The sequence below is a fragment of the Myxine glutinosa genome, chromosome 14 (assembly GCF_964187855.1).
Source record: "Myxine glutinosa chromosome 14, kmMyxGlut1.1, whole genome shotgun sequence".
Taxonomy (NCBI): domain Eukaryota; kingdom Metazoa; phylum Chordata; class Myxini; order Myxiniformes; family Myxinidae; genus Myxine; species Myxine glutinosa.
This window is the reverse complement of record NC_136274.1, coordinates 30,870,062-30,887,752: the sequence shown is the minus strand read 5'-3', so window position 1 is coordinate 30,887,752 and position 17,691 is coordinate 30,870,062. Positions and strand designations below refer to the sequence as shown.

The 17,691-nt window shown below is 46.4% G+C and overlaps 1 protein-coding gene across 1 annotated transcript in view; it reads right to left on the bottom strand.

The window, feature by feature from the left end:
- Positions 1-17,691, bottom strand: part of EIF4H (eukaryotic translation initiation factor 4H) — a 91,660-nt gene that overhangs the window by 69,447 nt on the left and 4,522 nt on the right. The window lies entirely within an intron of this gene.

Genomic DNA, 17,691 nt, shown 5'->3' with positions numbered 1-17,691 from the left:
AGAATCATCACCGGAATTCTGACCAAATTACAAATTCCTGTCACTTTCAGCCTGAGGAGAGTCATCACCGGCATTCTGACCAAATTACAAATTCCTGTCACTTTCAGCCTGGGGAGAGTCATCACCGGAATTCTGACCAAATTACAAATTCCTGTCACTTTCAGCCTGGGGAGAGTCATCACCGGCATTCTGACCAAATTACAAATTCCTGTCACTTTCAGCCTGGGGAGAGTCATCACCGGCATTCTGACCAAATTACAAATTCCTGTCACTTTCAGCCTGAGGAGAGTCATCACCGGCATTCTGACCAAATTACAAATTCCTGTCACTTTCAGCCTGGGGAGAGTCATCACCGGCATTCTGACCAAATTACAAATTCCTGCCACTTTCAGCCTGGGGAGAGTCATCACCGGCATTCTGACCAAATAACAAATTCCTGTCACTTTCAGCCTGGAGAGAGTCATCACCGGCATTCTGACCAAATTACAAATTCCTGTCACTTTCAGCCTGAGGAGAGTCATCACTGGCATTCTGACCAAATTACAAATTCCTGTCACTTTCAGCCTGAGGAGAGTCATCACCGGCATTCTGACCAAATTACAAATTCCTGTCACTTTCAGCCTGGGGAGAGTCATCACCGGCATTCTGACCAAATTACAAATTCCTGTCACTTTCAGCCTGAGGAGAGTCATCACCGGCATTCTGACCAAATAACAAATTCCTGTCACTTTCAGCCTGGGGAGAGTCATCACCGGCATTCTGACCAAATTACAAATTCCTGTCACTTTCAGCCTGAGGAGAGTCATCACCGGCATTCTGACCAAATTACAAATTCCTGTCACTTTCAGCCTGGGGAGAGTCATCACCGGCATTCTGACCAAATTACAAATTCCTGTCACTTTCAGCCTGGGGAGAGTCATCACCGACATTCTGACCAAATAAGAAATTCTTGCCACTTTCAGCCTGGGGAGAGTCATCACCGGCATTCTGACCAAATTACAAATTCCTGTCACTTTCAGCCTGGGGAGAGTCATCACCGGCATTCTGACCAAATTACAAATTCCTGTCACTTTCAGCCTGGGGAGAGTCATCACCGGCATTCTGACCAAATTACAAATTCCTGTCACTTTCAGCCTGGGGAGAGTCATCACTGGCATTCTGACCAAATTACAAATTCCTGTCACTTTCAGCCTGGAGAGAGTCATCACCGGCATTCTGACCAAATAACAAATCCCTGCCACTTTCAGCCTGGAGAGAGTCATCACCGGCATTCTGACCAATTACAAATTCCTGCCACTTTCAGCCTGGGGAGAGTCATCACCGGCATTCTGACCAATTACAAATTCCTGCCACTTTCAGCCTGGGGAGAGTCATCACCGGCATTCTGACCAAATAACAAATTCCTGCCACTTTCAGCCTGGGGAGAGTCATCACCGACATTCTGACCAAATAACAAATTCCTGCCACTTTCAGCCTGGGGAGAGTCATCACCGACATTCTGACCAAATAACAAATTCCTGCCACTTTCAGCCTGGGGAGAGTTATCACCGGCATTCTGACCAAATAACAAATTCCTGCCACTTTCAGCCTGAGGAGAGTCATCACCGGCATTCTGACCAAATAACAAATTCCTGCCACTTTCAGCCTGGAGAGAGTCATCACCGGCATTCTAACCAAATAACAAATTCCTGCCATTTTCAGCCTGGAGAGAGTCATCACCGGCATTCTGACCAAATAACAAATTTCTGCCACTTTCAGCCTGGAGAGAGTCATCACCGGCATTCTGACCAAATAACAAATTCCTGCCACTTTCAGCCTGGAGAGAATCATCACCGGCATTCTGACCAAATAACAAATTCCTGCCACTTTCAGCCTGGAGAGAGTCATCACCGGCATTCTGACCAAATAACAAATTCCTGCCACTTTCAGCCTGGAGAGAGTCATCACCGGCATTCTGACCAAATAACAAATTCCTGTCACTTTCAGCCTGGGGAGAGTCATCACCGGCATTCTGACCAAATTACAAATTCCTGCCACTTTCAGCCCGGGGAGAGTCATCACCGGCATTCTGACCAAATTACAAATTCCTGTCACTTTCAGCCTGAGGAGAGTCATCACCGGCATTCTGACCAAATTACAAATTCCTGTCACTTTCAGCCTGGGGAGAGTCATCACTGGCATTCTGACCAAATTACAAATTCCTGTCACTTTCAGCCTGGGGAGAATCATCACTGGCATTCTGACCAAATTACAAATTCCTGTCACTTTCAGCCTGGGGAGAGTCATCACCGACATTCTGACCAAATAAGAAATTCCTGCCACTTTCAGCCTGGGGAGAATCATCACCGGCATTCTGACCAAATTACAAATTCCTGTCACTTTCAGCCTGGGGAGAGTCATCACCGGCATTCTGACCAAATTACAAATTCCTGTCACTTTCAGCCTGGGGAGAGTCATCACCGGCATTCTGACCAAATAACAAATTCCTGCCACTTTCAGCCTGCGGAGAGTCATCACCGGCATTCTGACCAATTACAAATTCCTGCCACTTTCAGCCTGGAGAGAGTCATCACCGGCATTCTGACCAAATAATAAATTCCTGCCACTTTCAGCCTGGGGAGAATCATCACCGGCATTCTGACCAAATTACAAATTCCTGCCACTTTCAGCCTGAGGAGAGTCATCACCGGCATTCTGACCAAATTACAAATTCCTGCCACTTTCAGCCTGGGGAGAGTCATCACCTGCATTCTGACCAAATTACAAATTCCTGCCACTTTCAGCCTGAGGAGAGTCATCACCAGCATTCTGACCAAATTACAAATTCCTGTCACTTTCAGCCTGGAGAGAGTCATCACCGGCATTCTGACCAAATTACAAATTCCTGCCACTTTCAGCCTGAGGAGAGTCATCACCGGCATTCTGACCAAATTACAAATTCCTGCCACTTTCAGCCTGGGGAGAGTCATCACCGGCATTCTGACCAAATTACAAATTCCTGTCACTTTCAGCCTGAGGAGAGTCATCACCGGCATTCTGACCAAATTACAAATTCCTGCCACTTTCAGCCTGAGGAGAGTCATCACCGGCATTCTGACCAAATTACAAATTCCTGCCACTTTCAGCCTGAGGAGAGTCATCACCGGCATTCTGACCAAATTACAAATTCCTGCCACTTTCAGCCTGAGGAGAGTCATCACCAGCATTCTGACCAAATTACAAATTCCTGTCACTTTCAGCCTGAGGAGAGTCATCACCGGCATTCTGACCAAATTACAAATTCCTGCCACTTTCAGCCTGGAGAGAGTCATCACCGGCATTCTAACCAAATAACAAATTCCTGCCATTTTCAGCCTGGAGAGAGTCATCACCGGCATTCTGACCAAATAACAAATTTCTGCCACTTTCAGCCTGGAGAGAGTCATCACCGGCATTCTGACCAAATAACAAATTCCTGCCACTTTCAGCCTGGAGAGAATCATCACCGGCATTCTGACCAAATAACAAATTCCTGCCACTTTCAGCCTGGAGAGAGTCATCACCGGCATTCTGACCAAATAACAAATTCCTGCCACTTTCAGCCTGGAGAGAGTCATCACCGGCATTCTGACCAAATAACAAATTCCTGTCACTTTCAGCCTGGGGAGAGTCATCACCGGCATTCTGACCAAATTACAAATTCCTGCCACTTTCAGCCTGGGGAGAGTCATCACCGGCATTCTGACCAAATTACAAATGCCTGTCACTTTCAGCCTGGGGAGAGTCATCACTGGCATTCTGACCAAATTACAAATTCCTGTCACTTTCAGCCTGGGGAGAATCATCACTGGCATTCTGACCAAATTACAAATTCCTGTCACTTTCAGCCTGGGGAGAGTCATCACCGACATTCTGACCAAATAAGAAATTCCTGCCACTTTCAGCCTGGGGAGAATCATCACCGGCATTCTGACCAAATTACAAATTCCTGTCACTTTCAGCCTGGGGAGAGTCATCACCGGCATTCTGACCAAATTACAAATTCCTGTCACTTTCAGCCTGGGGAGAGTCATCACCGGCATTCTGACCAAATTACAAATTCCTGTCACTTTCAGCCTGGGGAGAGTCATCACCGGCATTCTGACCAAATAACAAATTCCTGCCACTTTCAGCCTGCGGAGAGTCATCACCGGCATTCTGACCAATTACAAATTCCTGCCACTTTCAGCCTGGAGAGAGTCATCACTGGCATTCTGACCAAATAACAAATTCCTGCCACTTTCAGCCTGGGGAGAATCATCACCGGCATTCTGACCAAATTACAAATTCCTGCCACTTTCAGCCTGAGGAGAGTCATCACCGGCATTCTGACCAAATTACAAATTCCTGCCACTTTCAGCCTGGGGAGAGTCATCACCTGCATTCTGACCAAATTACAAATTCCTGCCACTTTCAGCCTGAGGAGAGTCATCACCAGCATTCTGACCAAATTACAAATTCCTGTCACTTTCAGCCTGGAGAGAGTCATCACCGGCATTCTGACCAAATTACAAATTCCTGCCACTTTCAGCCTGAGGAGAGTCATCACCGGCATTCTGACCAAATTACAAATTCCTGCCACTTTCAGCCTGAGGAGAGTCATCACCGGCATTCTGACCAAATTACAAATTCCTGCCACTTTCAGCCTGAGGAGAGTCATCACCGGCATTCTGACCAAATTACAAATTCCTGCCACTTTCAGCCTGAGGAGAGTCATCACCAGCATTCTGACCAAATTACAAATTCCTGCCACTTTCAGCCTGAGGAGAGTCATCACTGGCATTCTGACCAAATGACAAATCCCTGTCACTTTCAGCCTGAGGAGAGTCATCACTGGCATTCTGACCAAATTACAAATTCCTGCCACTTTCAGCCTGGGGAGAATCATCACCGGCATTCTGCCCATATTACAAATCCCTGCCACTTTCAGCCTGGGGAGAATCATCACTGGCATTCTGACCAAATTACAAATCCCTGTCACTTTCAGCCTGAGGAGAGTCATCACTGGCATTCTGACCAAATTAAAAATTCCTGCCACTTTCAGCCTGGGGAGAGTCATCACCGGCATTCTGACCAAATTACAAATTCCTGTCACTTTCAGCCTGGGGAGAGTCATCACCGGCAATCTGACCAAATTACAAATTCCTGTCACTTTCAGCCTGGGGAGAGTCATCACCGGCATTCTGACCAAATTACAAATTCCTGTCACTTTCAGCCTTAGGAGAGTCATCACTGGCATTCTGACCAAATTACAAATTCCTGCCACTTTCAGCCTGAGGAGAGTCATCACCGGCATTCTGACTAAATTACAAATGCCTGTCACTTTCAGCCTGAGGAGAGTCATCACCGGAATTCTGACCAAATTACAAATTCCTGCCACTTTCAGCCTGGGGAGAGTCATCACCAGCATTCTGACCAAATTACAAATTCCTGTGACTTTCAGCCTGAGGAGTCATCACCGGCATTCTGACCAAAAAAGAAATTCCTGTCACTTTCAGCCTGGGGAGAGTCATCACCGGCATTCTGAACAAATTACAAAATCCTGTCACTTTCAGCCTGGGGAGAGTCATCACCGGCATTCTGACCAAATTACAAATTCCTGTCACTTTCAGCCTGGGGAGAGTCATCACCGGCAATCTGACCAAATTACAAATTCCTGTCACTTTCAGCCTGGGGAGAGTCATCACCGGCATTCTGACCAAATTACAAATTCCTGTCACTTTCAGCCTGGGGAGAGTCATCACCGGCATTCTGACCAAATTACAAATTCCTGTCACTTTCAGCCTGGGGAGAGTCATCACCGGCATTCTGACCAAATTACAAATTCCTGTCACTTTCAGCCTGAGGAGAGTCATCACTGGCATTCTGACCAAATTACAAATTCCTGTCACTTTCAGCCTGGGGAGAGTCATCACCGGCATTCTGACCAAATTACAAATTCCTGTCACTTTCAGCCTGGGGAGAGTCATCACCGGAATTCTGACCAAATTACAAATTCCTGTCACTTTCAGCCTGGGGAGAGTCATCACCGGCATTCTGACCAAATTACAAATTCCTGTCACTTTCAGCCTGGGGAGAGTCATCACCGGCATTCTGACCAAATTACAAATTCCTGTCACTTTCAGCCTGGGGAGAGTCATCACCGGCATTCTGACCAAATTACAAATTCCTGCCACTTTCAGCCTGGGGAGAGTCATCACCGGCATTCTGACCAAATAACAAATTCCTGTCACTTTCAGCCTGGGGAGAGTCATCACCGGCATTCTGACCAAATTACAAATTCCTGTCACTTTCAGCCTGAGGAGAGTCATCACTGGCATTCTGACCAAATTACAAATTCCTGTCACTTTCAGCCTGAGGAGAGTCATCACCGGCATTCTGACCAAATTACAAATTCCTGTCACTTTCAGCCTGGGGAGAGTCATCACCGGCATTCTGACCAAATTACAAATTACTGTCACTTTCAGCCTGAGGAGAGTCATCACCGGCATTCTGACCAAATAACAAATTCCTATCACTTTCAGCCTGGGGAGAGTCATCACCGGCATTCTGACCAAATTACAAATTCCTGTCACTTTCAGCCTGAGGAGAGTCATCACTGGCATTCTGACCAAATTACAAATTCCTGCCACTTTCAGCCTGAGGAGAGTCATCACCGGCATTCTGACCAAATTACAAATTCCTGCCACTTTCAGCCTGGGGAGAGTCATCACCGGCATTCTGACCAAATTACAAATTCCTGTCACTTTCAGCCTGAGGAGAGTCATCACCGGCATTCTGACCAAATAACAAATTCCTGCCACATTCAGCCTGAGGAGAATCATCACTGGCATTCTGACCAAATTACAAATTCCTGCCACATTCAGCCTGAGGAGAGTCATCACCGGCATTCTGACCAAAAAAGAAATTCCTGTCACTTTCAGCCTGGGGAGAGTCATCACCGGCATTCTGAACAAATTACAAAATCCTGTCACTTTCAGCCAGAGGAGAGTCATCACCGGAATTCTGACCAAATTACAAATTCCTGTCACTTTCAGCCTGGGGAGAGTCATCACCGGCATTCTGACCAAATTACAAATTCCTGTCACTTTCAGCCTGGGGAGAGTCATCACCGGCATTCTGACCAAATTACAAATTCCTGTCACTTTCAGCCTGGGGAGAGTCATCACCGGCATTCTGACCAAATTACAAATTCCTGTCACTTTCAGCCTGGGGAGAGTCATCACCGGCATTCTGACCAAATTACAAATTCCTGTCACTTTCAGCCTGGGGAGAGTCATCACCAGCATTCTGACCAAATTACAAATTCCTGTCACTTTCAGCCTGAGGAGAGTCATCACTGGCATTCTGACCAAATTACAAATTCCTGTCACTTTCAGCCTGGGGAGAATCATCACCGGAATTCTGACCAAATTACAAATTCCTGTCACTTTCAGCCTGAGGAGAGTCATCACCGGCATTCTGACCAAATTACAAATTCCTGTCACTTTCAGCCTGGGGAGAGTCATCACCGGAATTCTGACCAAATTACAAATTCCTGTCACTTTCAGCCTGGGGAGAGTCATCACCGGCATTCTGACCAAATTACAAATTCCTGTCACTTTCAGCCTGGGGAGAGTCATCACCGGCATTCTGACCAAATTACAAATTCCTGTCACTTTCAGCCTGAGGAGAGTCATCACCGGCATTCTGACCAAATTACAAATTCCTGTCACTTTCAGCCTGGGGAGAGTCATCACCGGCATTCTGACCAAATTACAAATTCCTGCCACTTTCAGCCTGGGGAGAGTCATCACCGGCATTCTGACCAAATAACAAATTCCTGTCACTTTCAGCCTGGAGAGAGTCATCACCGGCATTCTGACCAAATTACAAATTCCTGTCACTTTCAGCCTGAGGAGAGTCATCACTGGCATTCTGACCAAATTACAAATTCCTGTCACTTTCAGCCTGAGGAGAGTCATCACCGGCATTCTGACCAAATTACAAATTCCTGTCACTTTCAGCCTGGGGAGAGTCATCACCGGCATTCTGACCAAATTACAAATTCCTGTCACTTTCAGCCTGAGGAGAGTCATCACCGGCATTCTGACCAAATTACAAATTCCTGTCACTTTCAGCCTGGGGAGAGTCATCACCGGCATTCTGACCAAATTACAAATTCCTGCCACTTTCAGCCTGGGGAGAGTCATCACCGGCATTCTGACCAAATAACAAATTCCTGTCACTTTCAGCCTGGAGAGAGTCATCACCGGCATTCTGACCAAATTACAAATTCCTGTCACTTTCAGCCTGAGGAGAGTCATCACTGGCATTCTGACCAAATTACAAATTCCTGTCACTTTCAGCCTGAGGAGAGTCATCACCGGCATTCTGACCAAATTACAAATTCCTGTCACTTTCAGCCTGGGGAGAGTCATCACCGGCATTCTGACCAAATTACAAATTACTGTCACTTTCAGCCTGAGGAGAGTCATCACCGGCATTCTGACCAAATAACAAATTCCTATCACTTTCAGCCTGGGGAGAGTCATCACCGGCATTCTGACCAAATTACAAATTCCTGTCACTTTCAGCCTGAGGAGAGTCATCACCGGAATTCTGACCAAATTACAAATTCCTGTCACTTTCAGCCTGGGGAGAGTCATCACCGGCATTCTGACCAAATTACAAATTCCTGTCACTTTCAGCCTGAGGAGAGTCATCACTGGCATTCTGACCAAATGACAAATCCCTGTCACTTTCAGCCTGAGGAGAATCATCACTGGCATTCTGACCAAATTACAAATCCCTGCCACTTTCAGCCTGGGGAGAATCATCACTGGCATTCTGACCAAATTACAAATCCCTGTCACTTTCAGCCTGAGGAGAGTCATCACCGGCATTCTGACCAAATTACAAATTCCTGCCACATTCAGCCTGAGGAGAGTCATCACCGGCATTCTGACCAAATATCAAATTCCTGCCACTTTCAGCCTGGGGAGAGTCATCACCGGCATTCTGACCAAATTACAAATTCCTGCCACATTCAGCCTGAGGAGAGTCATCACTGGCATTCTGACCAAATTAAAAATTCCTGCCACTTTCAGCCTGGGGAGAGTCATCACCGGCATTCTGACCAAATTACAAATTCCTGTCACTTTCAGCCTGGGGAGAGTCATCACCGGCAATCTGACCAAATTACAAATTCCTGTCACTTTCAGCCTGGGGAGAGTCATCACCGGCATTCTGACCAAATTACAAATTCCTGTCACTTTCAGCCTGAGGAGAGTCATCACTGGCATTCTGACCAAATTACAAATTCCTGTCACATTCAGCCTGAGGAGAGTCATCACTGGCATTCTGACCAAATTAAAAATTCCTGCCACTTTCAGCCTGGGGAGAGTCATCACCGGCATTCTGACCAAATTACAAATTCCTGTCACTTTCAGCCTGGGGAGAGTCATCACCGGCAATCTGACCAAATTACAAATTCCTGTCACTTTCAGCCTGGGGAGAGTCATCACCGGCATTCTGACCAAATTACAAATTCCTGTCACTTTCAGCCTGAGGAGAGTCATCACTGGCATTCTGACCAAATTACAAATTCCTGTCACTTTCAGCCTGGGGAGAGTCATCACCGGCATTCTGACCAAATTACAAATTCCTGTCACTTTCAGCCTGGGGAGAGTCATCACCGGCATTCTGACCAAATTACAAATTCCTGTCACTTTCAGCCTGGGGAGAGTCATCACCGGCATTCTGACCAAATTACAAATTCCTGTCACTTTCAGCCTGAGGAGAGTCATCACTGGCATTCTGACCAAATTACAAATTCCTGTCACTTTCAGCCTGGGGAGAGTCATCACCGGCATTCTGACCAAATTACAAATTCCTGTCACTTTCAGCCTGGGGAGAGTCATCACCGGAATTCTGACCAAATTACAAATTCCTGTCACTTTCAGCCTGGGGAGAGTCATCACCGGCATTCTGACCAAATTACAAATTCCTGTCACTTTCAGCCTGGGGAGAGTCATCACCGGCATTCTGACCAAATTACAAATTCCTGTCACTTTCAGCCTGGGGAGAGTCATCACCGGCATTCTGACCAAATTACAAATTCCTGCCACTTTCAGCCTGGGGAGAGTCATCACCGGCATTCTGACCAAATAACAAATTCCTGTCACTTTCAGCCTGGGGAGAGTCATCACCGGCATTCTGACCAAATTACAAATTCCTGTCACTTTCAGCCTGAGGAGAGTCATCACTGGCATTCTGACCAAATTACAAATTCCTGTCACTTTCAGCCTGAGGAGAGTCATCACCGGCATTCTGACCAAATTACAAATTCCTGTCACTTTCAGCCTGGGGAGAGTCATCACCGGCATTCTGACCAAATTACAAATTACTGTCACTTTCAGCCTGAGGAGAGTCATCACCGGCATTCTGACCAAATAACAAATTCCTATCACTTTCAGCCTGGGGAGAGTCATCACCGGCATTCTGACCAAATTACAAATTCCTGTCACTTTCAGCCTGAGGAGAGTCATCACTGGCATTCTGACCAAATTACAAATTCCTGCCACTTTCAGCCTGAGGAGAGTCATCACCGGCATTCTGACCAAATTACAAATTCCTGCCACTTTCAGCCTGGGGAGAGTCATCACCGGCATTCTGACCAAATTACAAATTCCTGTCACTTTCAGCCTGAGGAGAGTCATCACCGGCATTCTGACCAAATAACAAATTCCTGCCACATTCAGCCTGAGGAGAATCATCACTGGCATTCTGACCAAATTACAAATTCCTGCCACATTCAGCCTGAGGAGAGTCATCACCGGCATTCTGACCAAAAAAGAAATTCCTGTCACTTTCAGCCTGGGGAGAGTCATCACCGGCATTCTGAACAAATTACAAAATCCTGTCACTTTCAGCCAGAGGAGAGTCATCACCGGAATTCTGACCAAATTACAAATTCCTGTCACTTTCAGCCTGGGGAGAGTCATCACCGGCATTCTGACCAAATTACAAATTCCTGTCACTTTCAGCCTGGGGAGAGTCATCACCGGCATTCTGACCAAATTACAAATTCCTGTCACTTTCAGCCTGGGGAGAGTCATCACCGGCATTCTGACCAAATTACAAATTCCTGTCACTTTCAGCCTGGGGAGAGTCATCACCAGCATTCTGACCAAATTACAAATTCCTGTCACTTTCAGCCTGAGGAGAGTCATCACTGGCATTCTGACCAAATTACAAATTCCTGTCACTTTCAGCCTGGGGAGAATCATCACCGGAATTCTGACCAAATTACAAATTCCTGTCACTTTCAGCCTGAGGAGAGTCATCACCGGCATTCTGACCAAATTACAAATTCCTGTCACTTTCAGCCTGGGGAGAGTCATCACCGGAATTCTGACCAAATTACAAATTCCTGTCACTTTCAGCCTGGGGAGAGTCATCACCGGCATTCTGACCAAATTACAAATTCCTGTCACTTTCAGCCTGGGGAGAGTCATCACCGGCATTCTGACCAAATTACAAATTCCTGTCACTTTCAGCCTGAGGAGAGTCATCACCGGCATTCTGACCAAATTACAAATTCCTGTCACTTTCAGCCTGGGGAGAGTCATCACCGGCATTCTGACCAAATTACAAATTCCTGCCACTTTCAGCCTGGGGAGAGTCATCACCGGCATTCTGACCAAATAACAAATTCCTGTCACTTTCAGCCTGGAGAGAGTCATCACCGGCATTCTGACCAAATTACAAATTCCTGTCACTTTCAGCCTGAGGAGAGTCATCACTGGCATTCTGACCAAATTACAAATTCCTGTCACTTTCAGCCTGAGGAGAGTCATCACCGGCATTCTGACCAAATTACAAATTCCTGTCACTTTCAGCCTGGGGAGAGTCATCACCGGCATTCTGACCAAATTACAAATTACTGTCACTTTCAGCCTGAGGAGAGTCATCACCGGCATTCTGACCAAATAACAAATTCCTATCACTTTCAGCCTGGGGAGAGTCATCACCGGCATTCTGACCAAATTACAAATTCCTGTCACTTTCAGCCTGAGGAGAGTCATCACCGGAATTCTGACCAAATTACAAATTCCTGTCACTTTCAGCCTGGGGAGAGTCATCACCGGCATTCTGACCAAATTACAAATTCCTGTCACTTTCAGCCTGAGGAGAGTCATCACTGGCATTCTGACCAAATGACAAATCCCTGTCACTTTCAGCCTGAGGAGAATCATCACCGGCATTCTGACCAAATTACAAATCCCTGCCACTTTCAGCCTGGGGAGAATCATCACTGGCATTCTGACCAAATTACAAATCCCTGTCACTTTCAGCCTGAGGAGAGTCATCACCGGCATTCTGACCAAATTACAAATTCCTGCCACATTCAGCCTGAGGAGAGTCATCACCGGCATTCTGACCAAATATCAAATTCCTGCCACTTTCAGCCTGGGGAGAGTCATCACCGGCATTCTGACCAAATTACAAATTCCTGCCACATTCAGCCTGAGGAGAGTCATCACTGGCATTCTGACCAAATTAAAAATTCCTGCCACTTTCAGCCTGGGGAGAGTCATCACCGGCATTCTGACCAAATTACAAATTCCTGTCACTTTCAGCCTGGGGAGAGTCATCACCGGCAATCTGACCAAATTACAAATTCCTGTCACTTTCAGCCTGGGGAGAGTCATCACCGGCATTCTGACCAAATTACAAATTCCTGTCACTTTCAGCCTGAGGAGAGTCATCACTGGCATTCTGACCAAATTACAAATTCCTGCCACTTTCAGCCTGAGGAGAGTCATCACCGGCATTCTGACCAAATTACAAATTCCTGCCACTTTCAGCCTGGGGAGAGTCATCACCGGCATTCTGACCAAATTACAAATTCCTGTCACTTTCAGCCTGAGGAGAGTCATCACCGGCATTCTGACCAAATAACAAATTCCTGCCACATTCAGCCTGAGGAGAATCATCACTGGCATTCTGACCAAATTACAAATTCCTGCCACATTCAGCCTGAGGAGAGTCATCACCGGCATTCTGACCAAATATCAAATTCCTGCCACATTCAGCCTGAGGAGAATCATCACCGGCATTCTGACCAAATAACAAATTCCTGCCACATTCAGCCTGGGGAGAGTCATCACCGGCATTCTGACCAAATTACAAATTCCTGCCACTTTCAGCCTGAGGAGAGTCATCACCGGCATTCTGACTAAATTACAAATGCCTGTCACTTTCAGCCTGAGGAGAGTCATCACCGGAATTCTGACCAAATTACAAATTCCTGTCACTTTCAGCCTGGGGAGAGTCATCACCGGCATTCTGACCAAATTACAAATTCCTGTGACTTTCAACCTGAGGAGTCATCACCGGCATTCTGACCAAAAAAGAAATTCCTGTCACTTTCAGCCTGGGGAGAGTCATCACCGGCATTCTGAACAAATTACAAAATCCTGTCACTTTCAGCCTGAGGAGAGTCATCACCGGAATTCTGACCAAATTACAAATTCCTGTCACTTTCAGCCTGGGGAGAGTCATCACCGGCATTCTGACCAAATTACAAATTCCTGTCACTTTCAGCCTGGGGAGAGTCATCACCGGCATTCTGACCAAATTACAAATTCCTGTCACTTTCAGCCTGGGGAGAGTCATCACCGGCATTCTGACCAAATTACAAATTCCTGTCACTTTGAGCCTGGGGAGAGTCATCACCGGCATTCTGACCAAATTACAAATTCCTGTCACTTTCAGCCTGGGGAGAGTCATCACCAGCATTCTGACCAAATTACAAATTCCTGTCACTTTCAGCCTGAGGAGAGTCATCACTGGCATTCTGACCAAATTACAAATTCCTGTCACTTTCAGCCTGGGGAGAATCATCACCGGAATTCTGACCAAATTACAAATTCCTGTCACTTTCAGCCTGAGGAGAGTCATCACCGGCATTCTGACCAAATTACAAATTCCTGTCACTTTCAGCCTGGGGAGAGTCATCACCGGAATTCTGACCAAATTACAAATTCCTGTCACTTTCAGCCTGGGGAGAGTCATCACCGGCATTCTGACCAAATTACAAATTCCTGTCACTTTCAGCCTGGGGAGAGTCATCACCGGCATTCTGACCAAATTACAAATTCCTGTCACTTTCAGCCTGAGGAGAGTCATCACCGGCATTCTGACCAAATTACAAATTCCTGCCACTTTCAGCATGGGGAGAGTCATCACCGGCATTCTGACCAAATAACAAATTCCTGTCACTTTCAGCCTGGGGAGAGTCATCACCGGCATTCTGACCAAATTACAAATTCCTGTCACTTTCAGCCTGAGGAGAGTCATCACTGGCATTCTGACCAAATTACAAATTCCTGTCACTTTCAGCCTGAGGAGAGTCATCACCGGCATTCTGACCAAATTACAAATTCCTGTCACTTTCAGCCTGGGGAGAGTCATCACCGGCATTCTGACCAAATTACAAATTACTGTCACTTTCAGCCTGAGGAGAGTCATCACCGGCATTCTGACCAAATAACAAATTCCTATCACTTTCAGCCTGGGGAGAGTCATCACCGGCATTCTGACCAAATTACAAATTCCTGTCACTTTCAGCCTGAGGAGAGTCATCACTGGCATTCTGACCAAATTACAAATTCCTGCCACTTTCAGCCTGAGGAGAGTCATCACCGGCATTCTGACCAAATTACAAATTCCTGCCACTTTCAGCCTGGGGAGAGTCATCACCGGCATTCTGACCAAATTACAAATTCCTGTCACTTTCAGCCTGAGGAGAGTCATCACCGGCATTCTGACCAAATAACAAATTCCTGCCACATTCAGCCTGAGGAGAATCATCACTGGCATTCTGACCAAATTACAAATTCCTGCCACATTCAGCCTGAGGAGAGTCATCACCGGCATTCTGACCAAAAAAGAAATTCCTGTCACTTTCAGCCTGGGGAGAGTCATCACCGGCATTCTGAACAAATTACAAAATCCTGTCACTTTCAGCCAGAGGAGAGTCATCACCGGAATTCTGACCAAATTACAAATTCCTGTCACTTTCAGCCTGGGGAGAGTCATCACCGGCATTCTGACCAAATTACAAATTCCTGTCACTTTCAGCCTGGGGAGAGTCATCACCGGCATTCTGACCAAATTACAAATTCCTGTCACTTTCAGCCTGGGGAGAGTCATCACCGGCATTCTGACCAAATTACAAATTCCTGTCACTTTCAGCCTGGGGAGAGTCATCACCAGCATTCTGACCAAATTACAAATTCCTGTCACTTTCAGCCTGAGGAGAGTCATCACTGGCATTCTGACCAAATTACAAATTCCTGTCACTTTCAGCCTGGGGAGAATCATCACCGGAATTCTGACCAAATTACAAATTCCTGTCACTTTCAGCCTGAGGAGAGTCATCACCGGCATTCTGACCAAATTACAAATTCCTGTCACTTTCAGCCTGGGGAGAGTCATCACCGGAATTCTGACCAAATTACAAATTCCTGTCACTTTCAGCCTGGGGAGAGTCATCACCGGCATTCTGACCAAATTACAAATTCCTGTCACTTTCAGCCTGGGGAGAGTCATCACCGGCATTCTGACCAAATTACAAATTCCTGTCACTTTCAGCCTGAGGAGAGTCATCACCGGCATTCTGACCAAATTACAAATTCCTGTCACTTTCAGCCTGGGGAGAGTCATCACCGGCATTCTGACCAAATTACAAATTCCTGCCACTTTCAGCCTGGGGAGAGTCATCACCGGCATTCTGACCAAATAACAAATTCCTGTCACTTTCAGCCTGGAGAGAGTCATCACCGGCATTCTGACCAAATTACAAATTCCTGTCACTTTCAGCCTGAGGAGAGTCATCACTGGCATTCTGACCAAATTACAAATTCCTGTCACTTTCAGCCTGAGGAGAGTCATCACCGGCATTCTGACCAAATTACAAATTCCTGTCACTTTCAGCCTGGGGAGAGTCATCACCGGCATTCTGACCAAATTACAAATTACTGTCACTTTCAGCCTGAGGAGAGTCATCACCGGCATTCTGACCAAATAACAAATTCCTATCACTTTCAGCCTGGGGAGAGTCATCACCGGCATTCTGACCAAATTACAAATTCCTGTCACTTTCAGCCTGAGGAGAGTCATCACCGGAATTCTGACCAAATTACAAATTCCTGTCACTTTCAGCCTGGGGAGAGTCATCACCGGCATTCTGACCAAATTACAAATTCCTGTCACTTTCAGCCTGAGGAGAGTCATCACTGGCATTCTGACCAAATGACAAATCCCTGTCACTTTCAGCCTGAGGAGAATCATCACCGGCATTCTGACCAAATTACAAATCCCTGCCACTTTCAGCCTGGGGAGAATCATCACTGGCATTCTGACCAAATTACAAATCCCTGTCACTTTCAGCCTGAGGAGAGTCATCACCGGCATTCTGACCAAATTACAAATTCCTGCCACATTCAGCCTGAGGAGAGTCATCACCGGCATTCTGACCAAATATCAAATTCCTGCCACTTTCAGCCTGGGGAGAGTCATCACCGGCATTCTGACCAAATTACAAATTCCTGCCACATTCAGCCTGAGGAGAGTCATCACTGGCATTCTGACCAAATTAAAAATTCCTGCCACTTTCAGCCTGGGGAGAGTCATCACCGGCATTCTGACCAAATTACAAATTCCTGTCACTTTCAGCCTGGGGAGAGTCATCACCGGCAATCTGACCAAATTACAAATTCCTGTCACTTTCAGCCTGGGGAGAGTCATCACCGGCATTCTGACCAAATTACAAATTCCTGTCACTTTCAGCCTGAGGAGAGTCATCACTGGCATTCTGACCAAATTACAAATTCCTGCCACTTTCAGCCTGAGGAGAGTCATCACCGGCATTCTGACCAAATTACAAATTCCTGCCACTTTCAGCCTGGGGAGAGTCATCACCGGCATTCTGACCAAATTACAAATTCCTGTCACTTTCAGCCTGAGGAGAGTCATCACCGGCATTCTGACCAAATAACAAATTCCTGCCACATTCAGCCTGAGGAGAATCATCACTGGCATTCTGACCAAATTACAAATTCCTGCCACATTCAGCCTGAGGAGAGTCATCACCGGCATTCTGACCAAATATCAAATTCCTGCCACATTCAGCCTGAGGAGAATCATCACCGGCATTCTGACCAAATAACAAATTCCTGCCACATTCAGCCTGGGGAGAGTCATCACCGGCATTCTGACCAAATTACAAATTCCTGCCACTTTCAGCCTGAGGAGAGTCATCACCGGCATTCTGACTAAATTACAAATGCCTGTCACTTTCAGCCTGAGGAGAGTCATCACCGGAATTCTGACCAAATTACAAATTCCTGTCACTTTCAGCCTGGGGAGAGTCATCACCGGCATTCTGACCAAATTACAAATTCCTGTGACTTTCAACCTGAGGAGTCATCACCGGCATTCTGACCAAAAAAGAAATTCCTGTCACTTTCAGCCTGGGGAGAGTCATCACCGGCATTCTGAACAAATTACAAAATCCTGTCACTTTCAGCCTGAGGAGAGTCATCACCGGAATTCTGACCAAATTACAAATTCCTGTCACTTTCAGCCTGGGGAGAGTCATCACCGGCATTCTGACCAAATTAC